Source organism: Leptonychotes weddellii, chromosome 14 (assembly GCF_054177405.1).
Source record: "Leptonychotes weddellii isolate Sample4059 chromosome 14, ASM5417740v2, whole genome shotgun sequence".
In the NCBI taxonomy this organism is placed as follows: Eukaryota; Metazoa; Chordata; class Mammalia; order Carnivora; family Phocidae; genus Leptonychotes; species Leptonychotes weddellii.
This window is the reverse complement of record NC_138382.1, coordinates 38,777,890-38,786,181: the sequence shown is the minus strand read 5'-3', so window position 1 is coordinate 38,786,181 and position 8,292 is coordinate 38,777,890. Positions and strand designations below refer to the sequence as shown.

At 37.1% G+C, this 8,292-nt stretch overlaps 1 long non-coding RNA gene across 2 annotated transcripts in view; it reads right to left on the bottom strand.

Moving 5' to 3' along the window:
• Positions 1-1,915: 1,915 nt before the first annotated feature.
• LOC145717031 (uncharacterized) overlaps positions 1,916-8,292 on the bottom strand; it is a 226,262-nt gene continuing 219,885 nt past the window's right edge. The window contains exon 9 of one of the 2 annotated variants that reach the window (XR_014140009.1): positions 1,916-7,480. This is a non-coding gene — a long non-coding RNA (uncharacterized LOC145717031). The remainder of the gene's footprint in view (positions 7,481-8,292) is intronic. The other variant, XR_014140008.1, reaches the window with a different exon arrangement.

The following is an 8,292-nucleotide window of genomic DNA, read 5'->3' as shown; positions in this document are numbered from 1 at the left end:
GAGCTGTGAATTGTGTAAGACTGTTGAATCACAGACCTGTACCTCTGAAACAAACAATACATTATATGTTAAAAAAAAAGAAGAAGATAGCAGGAAGGGAAAAATGAAGGTGGGGAAATCGGAGGGGGAGACAAAACATGAGAGACTCTGAGAAACAAACTGAGGGTTCTAGAGGGGAGGAGGTTGGGGGGATGGGTTAGCCTGGGGATGGGTTAGCCTGGGGATGGGTTAGCCTGGTGATGGGTATTAAAGAGGGCACGTTCTGCATGGAGCACTGGGTGCTATACGCAAACAAAGAATCATGGAACACTACATCAAAAACTAATGATGTAATGTATGGTGATTAACATAACATAATAAAAAAATAAATTAGAATCAGATGGCAAACCAGGAGTAGTGGCCTGGGGGTAGGAAGTAGTCTGATATAATTCTTAGATTTCTAGAACTTATGACCAGGTGAATGATAGACACTGACACGTGAAACACAGTTTGAGCAAGCCAGGAAGGAGAACATGAGTCATAACTGTATTCAATTATTATGATAGCTTTGTCTGTTATTCCAGATATAGATGTGAACTGCAATCTCCATTGTTTGTTAAAGAAAACAAACTATTTAATTTTAGGTCTGCTAAATCTGGCAATGTCACAATAATGTATTTTCAAGTTTTAAACATGATAATGATTTATTTTTTATTTAATGTTGCATAAATTCTTCCCATTTAATTATTTATCTTTCCCAGCTTTATTGAGGTATACTTGACAAATAAAATTATATATATTTAAGACGTACAATGTGAAGTTTTGCTATATGTAAACACTGTGAAATGATTATAACAATCAACTAATTAACATGCCTATGACTTCACTTAGTTATGAATTTCTTTTGTGTGTGGCAAGAGCACTTAGGATTAACTCTCTTAGGGGAACACTCCCAAACTCATTTTACAAGGCCAGCATTGCCCTGATACCAAAGTCAGATAAAGAAAAGAAAACTACAGGCCAGTATCCCTGATGAATAGATGTAAAAGCTCTCAACAAAATACTAGCAAATTGAATTCAATAGCACATTAAAAGATCATACACTATGTTCGAGTGAGTTTGACCTTTGGGATGTAATTCATTCACAAATCAATAAATGTGACACATCACATTATTGGAATGAAAGATAAAAATCATCTGATCATCTCAATAGATGCAAAAAAAGCATTTGACAAAATAACAGCATCCTTTCATGATAAAAACTCAACAGAGTATGGAGGGAACATACCTTAACATAGGGGAAAAGCACCTTGATGTTGGTCTTGGCAATAATTTTTTTGGATAAACACCAAATGCACAAAAGACAACAAAAGCAAAAATAAACAAGTGGGACTACATTGAACTAAAAAGCTTCTGCATGGCAAAAAACAAACAAAATGAAAAGGCAACCTATAGCAATCCTAAGGAATGGGAAAAAATATTTGCAAATCATATATCTGATAAGTGGTTAATATACAAAATATATAAGGAATTCATACAATTCAATATCTAACTTCTTAAAACTGAAATTCAGATCATTGACCGTAAGAAGTATGTTGACTTATTTAATAACAAAGTCACATGTGACTACAACTATGTAGCCTTCTAGAAACACCAAGTTGTTCAGAATAAGGTCCAACTATAGCATAAATGAACCACATCTAAGAGACTGGATCAATTCTATCTTCCCAAGTATGTATGTATACTTGCATAAATTATACATCCTAGGACAACTACTGAAATCTTACCCAACTCTCTTCAAGCAAACCTGTTATACAACATTTCAGCTATCTACATATAAAAATTGTTTTGACAACTTTAATAATATATTTTATATTAATATGTATTAATATATATTAACATTTAAAACAACTCATTGAAGGAAAAGTCTTTTTTTTAAGTTTTAAAATTTTAAATTATTTATTTTAATGGTTGTGTTAATATTCTATCCCCATTATTCCTGGTGTTTATTTAATGTTAAAATGCCAAATCTTTGCCATCGGTGGTAAAGACAAACTGAATATCATAATCATGTCAATAGAGAAAGCAACCTCTTTTTTGAGAAAAAAAAAAAGTCTACACTTCCAACCTAAGATCTCTAACATTTGTGAGAAATTATTCCTTTAACCAATCATGCTCAACAGAGTTGACTCAGGGATCCATGAAATCACCGACCATCACACCATTCTCTATAAAGCTTAAAAATACATTGTCTCAAAAATGAAACCTTGGAACTTCACTTCCAAGAATTTGGAAACATGGCTTTTACTATCAGACAACTATGAGGGAATAAGTAAATGACCGAAGAACATCAAAAGGAGGAATGAAAAACAGTAAAAATTTTACCAACAGTAAAAATAATTCTAAAAAACAAGCTTAAGCAAATGCTTATGGTTCTTTTTGTCTTGCTTCTAAAGATGTAACACTTTTGGAATCTTCTTGGGATTTTCACTCTTCTTTTCACTCACAAAACAAAACAAACACAAATAAGCCACCTATAATCTATGCTTTAATTTGGAGGGAGATCAAGACTATAGAATGAATAATTATTTTACATAGATATTTCCCTGTGAAAGGAAACATTCTGATGTATTTATTCAAATTGAAGTGTTTTCTGAAAACAGCATTATTATCTCCTGGTGTAAATATCTTATGATGCTTTTAATTGTATGTAACTCAGTCACATTCATGATCCTTTGACAGGGGGCCAACACCGGCACTTGGTTTTTCAAAGAACAATGTGTGCTCTGATAATCTTTATACTGAATTGTTCATCTGATAGAAAATGAAAATATATACCTGTATCTTTTTGTGAGTTTCCTGTTGCTTTTTCTGATCTGGAGAAACTATCCTGAGTTAACCAATAAATTGGCAATTTTCTAGCTCAGAAATACTCCCCTGGGGTGATTTGCGTTAAATTAGCATTACTGGTAAATGCTTTCAAGAAGACTATACAATTATGGCCAAATGAACACATTCCTCATACAATTTCAGGATTAATATTAGTCTCCTAACAACCTAGAAACCAAGATCATAATGACTGACTACCAGTTCCTTCCATTGTCCAGGTAACTGGCCCTCAGTATATGACCAATTTGAAACCTGGGAATCTTGGGAGCAAGCATCAGGTCTGCTGTTGGGAAATTGAATTCAAGTGCAGCCCTGCTCCCTGAGCACTCATATTCTTCTTTCCTCTTTGTGCTATTTGTTCGTCTCTATTGTCCAGAGCTATCGTTTGTGCACACATTCTGTGTTAGATTTTCTACCCGATTGAGCTTGAAAAACCAAAGCTTAAGTACTAAATGTTTCCCTAAGGCCTGAATGGACTTAAAAGGACATAGGTGCAAAAAGAAAAGAAAGGAAAATAGGGGGAGAAAACACGGCTTGTTAAGTTGTTGCAATAATCTCATGCTGAGAATAAAGACCTTCAGAGTTAAGAGAATGAAAAACACTCTTCTAAATAGATTGCTTGCTTTTGTTGCACAGGTGGTAAGGCCTGGAAATATAAGATTCGGGGAACAGCAGGGCAGCCTGCTAGCATTTCATTAAGCTTAGAGAATAGTAGAATTGTGGCGTGGTTTCTTCCCACTTTACAAGGGACACAGGCTTCTTGACAACTTGGACTTCAGAGTGTTAGTTTGCTGGTATGTCTTCTACCAGGAAGTACTCTGGGGAAAGAGTACCTCTCCCCACATTTTGCAGAGATTTACACCCTCTTCCTTTATTAAAATAAAGTCTTTCCCATGAGGCGTGGATTTGTGGTTATCATTGTTTTCAATTTTCCATCATTTCATTACTCTCATGCCTTTAATATAAAGTCAGTACCATCTGCTAGATAACACAACTTTAGAGAACATGCTACCTCTGAACACTGCCACTTAAAGTTACACAAGGGTAATTGCCATGATGTTGGGCAATCCCCTTGACTTAGAAACTAAATCACCCCTCTCAATAAATGAATAGTAACCGACAAGCTTCTTCACAGCAAAGAAAACAATCGAGAGAACGAAAATGCATCCCATGGAATGGGACAAAATATTTGCAAACCATATATCTGACAAGGAGTTAATTTCTAAAATATTTAAGGAACGTCCACAACTCTATAGCAAAAAAACCTCCAAAACCAAACAACAACGACAACAAAACGCGTAAAAAATGGACAAAGGATTTGAATAGACATTTCTCTGTAGAAGACTTACAAATGACCAACAAGTATATAAAAAGATGCTCAACACCATTAATTATCAGGGAAGTACAAATCAAAGCTACAATGAGATATTTGCTGTATATAGTTGTTGTTGCTACATAGCTTTCTTTTCTTTTTTAAGATTTTACTTATTTTATTTATCCGAGAGAGAGAGCACAAGCAGGGAGAGTTGCAGGCAGAGGGAGAAGCAGGCTCCCCGCTGAGCAAGGAGCCCAAGGCGGGACTCGATCCCAGGACACTGGGATCATGACCTGAGCTGAAGGCAGACACTTAACCGACTGAGCCACCCAGGCATCCCAGCTACATAGCTTTCTAAGGTTGGGTCAGGGAAATGAGTCTAGGTAACACCATCTTTTGAGAACTATGCCAAGTCTCTTCCAGGCCTTCCCCTTAGGAGGGCAAAGATCCACTACCTCTGGCTTCCATTGGCTCTATACATAGCAAAGCTAGCTCTCAGTGGTTGCAGTATAGGACCTAGAGGTATAGACAAAAGTTGTTCACATCTTTCTGGGGAGCTTATTGGTAGACTTTCCTATGGATCACAGGGGATCAAGTGTAAATTTTGTCTTCCCAATGGCCCCACAAGAGATATGCAAGTAAAAACTAAAAGAGATCTTGAGTTGCCTTCATTATTAATATTCAAAGTAAACATTCAAATTTCTAATAGTTTATGACCCAAGAATTACGGTAGTTTAGAGAAAGCCCTTAACCAACTTAAGTGATGACATTCTTTCCCAAATTTACAGCTAGGTACATTTTACTTACCCTGCTGTGCTAGGATAGTAGGTATTAGATGAATTAGTGACTTCATAGCCAAGTAAATGACACTGATAACTAGAGATGAAAGGAGCTATTTAAAAAGATGGCTCTTCTAGAAGGGCTAGACCACACATATTCTATATGAAGAAACAGAATCTATTTTCTAATATTTTTGAATGCTTTTATAGTTTTATAATTAAAAAATAGAAAGCTTCTGGGGCTTCTGGGTGGCTCAGATGGTTAAGCGTCCGAATCTTGGTTTCGACTCAAGTCATGATCTCAGGGTTGTCAGATCAAGCCCCGCGTGTGTTGGGCTTGGAGCCTGCTTAAAATGATCTCTTTCTCTCTCCCTCTGCCCCTCCACACCCCCGCTTGCACACTCACTTGCTCTCTTAAAAAAAAAAAAGGAGAGACAAAGAGAAAGAAAAAGAGAAGGCTTCTGTATTTGTAACCAGTGAGCCCCACCTTCTGTAAAACTGCTACAAATCTAGTTGTTGGTAAATAAAAGACAAATCATACGCCTACCTTCTCATTTGTGTATCCTTGAACAAAACATATGGATCATAAAAATCAGTTTGGGAAATAATGTTTCCCAACTTGCTTTGTGATGCAGATCTGAGAATATTTGCTCATTCTGATTTGTAAGATCAAGAAGGCATTTACTCTACCTCTATTGCCTTTCCATTTCTTTTGGTCTTGTTATCCTTTCGCTTGGTTCTGTCCTCCAGAGTCTGCCTTCAGTTTTCTTCTTTGCTCAAAAAATAGTGGGTTTTTTTTTATCTCATGTGTTCCTCTAGTTTCAACTAGTGCTTCAAGCTTTATAACTACAAATTTAGATGTTTCACACCTAACCTCCCTTTTAAGTTCTTTATTCATATAACCACTTGCTGATCAAACTTCTTAGCCTAATAATGCCAGCTGTGTCTCAAATCAAGCATGTCCTAAAAAATTAAACCCACCATCTTCTCTCTCTTTCCCCAAATGTGATTCTCTTTTTGTGTTCTATAGTCTCTCCCACTCTTCAAGCTAGAAACTTGAAGGCCACCCTGATTCATTATCTCTTAATTATACATCCATTTAGGAACCAGTTTCTTCTAAATCTGTAACTGAAAATTCACTGAAATGCAGCTCTTTTTCTAGTACTCTACTCCCACTTATGTCTGAGTTCATCAACTTTCTCGTAAACTATCACAAGAGTTTCTGCCCAGTTATGCTGTTTGCAATGCCATTTGCTTCTAGTCAGGCTTTCACAGAGCTACCCAACTGATCTTCCTAAACACAGAAATGATCAGGCCAGTTCTGGGGGCAGAAGATTGTAAAACCCAAAAGCACAGTATAAAAGGCTCTCTGCTATCTGCTTCAATGCGCCTCTTCTACCATCATCCCCCCATTCCCCCGATTGTCACCTTATATTCCTTTGTCGCAACTGGTTTATCTACATTACCAAATCGTTCATTTAGTATGCCATTGCTGGTGGTAGGTTATCTGTAGATGTGGTGGATTAAGAAGGGATACAAAATTTCTGGGAGTCTACTTTCCCTCTCCTTGAACTTTGGCAGGCAGCAAAAGTGATGCTGTGCCAATCTCTAGGCTCAGGACTTAAGAGACTTCCGTTTCCTGTCTCTTGGAACACAGGCTTTTGAAACGCAGCAGCCATGCTGTGAGAAAGCCCAAGCAGTTGTGTTGAAAGGACTTCAGCTGGCAGCCCTGACTGGTCTACCAACCAACAAATGGCCAACAAATGGCCAAGCCACCCAGCTGAAGACACACTCAATAGAAATAAGCTGTCCCTGTCAAGCCCTGCTCAAATTTCAGAGTCATGAGCAAAATCAACCATTATTGTTGTTCCAAGCTGAGTTTGGGGGTGTTTTGTTATGTGGCAATACCGAAAACAGTATGAAATACCTTTCCATCTTTTTCTGCCTGATTAATTTCTTCTCATTCCTAAAGATGCACCTCAAAGGTTATCTCATTTAAAAGTATAAAGACTTCCCCAATCTGCTGAGGCAAAATCAATTACTTTCTTCTGTTCTTCTCCAGCATCTGGTAGTGATTAACGTTCGCCTCCCAAAAAGTATCGTAAATTCCTTGTGAGTAGGATCTGTGGATATTGATCTTTGTAACCTAGTGACTACAACAATTGAGTTACTTGAACATTCAATGTGGTAATTCCCATACTGTACTAATGTCTACTTTTGGTTTTATTTTAGTTCAACAACCACTTGTTGAGCACTGCATGCCTGGCAATATGTTATTTGATAATAATATGTAATTTGCATTGTGAATAGGCTGTAGATTCCTGCCCTCAAGAAGCAGGTCTATCACGAGTTATCCCAAATCACCTTCACTGTGCTAGATGGCACAGATTTCTGGGATTCAGCCAAGTGCCTGCCTAAGGGCTCAAATTGTTTCAGAGATCTTCTTGGAGGAAAATATTGGTCCTTTCTGCTGGCCTCCATGATTTCCAGGAAGAACAGACGGTGACTGGCCAAATATCTGCCAAAAAAAATAACAACAACAAAACTCTAATTGGATGCTTAAAAGTTTCACAAGAAAATTAAAAGTCTGTGTCCTAAATGTCTAGCCTCTAAATTCTTCAATCAACAACACAGAGTATTTAAGACCCAAGACTCTTATCTCAGAAATGAGCCACGAAGAGCCTATGACCCAAGATATGCCAAAGGCTCATTTCATACATGTGAGATTTGAGAAAGACAGTGCAATGGACATGTTCTCAAATTCTCTCTGGTCTGGGTTAAGTGAGTGGTCCTGAAAGCACTGTCCAAGGGATAGCATGCATCAATTAAGATTTAATATTATGCCCCCCTGTTTATGAAAGAAAAAGAAAAATACAATGATTTGAATAAAGTTACACCTTTATAAAATCATTATGCATCATTTTATTTATATAGACTGTTAGCCCTTTCGGGTACAGGGACTTTGTCTTATTGGTCTATAAACTTCAATACCTAGCAGTGTCTGATCATATAGTAGGTGCTCAACAAAAGAAGAAAATCTGTTAACTACTTTGGACTAGTAACTATATAAGGAGCAATAATTTTACCTTCAGTTCGATGTCAGTAAAAATGTTATCCCTGTTCAGAAAATTGTGTGTTTCCTCTTATCTGACAAATATCACCACAAATGCCAACAGTTTTCACTTGTCTTAGCTGTCAGGAAACTCTAGGCTAAATTTTTTGTGCTGCTGTAACTTTTGCCAGGGTAGCAAAAGCACAGAATTATGAGGAAATAGCAGTGTATTCTTATTCATTTATCAAAGCATGCACAGGCAAACGTTGTTAGCCGGA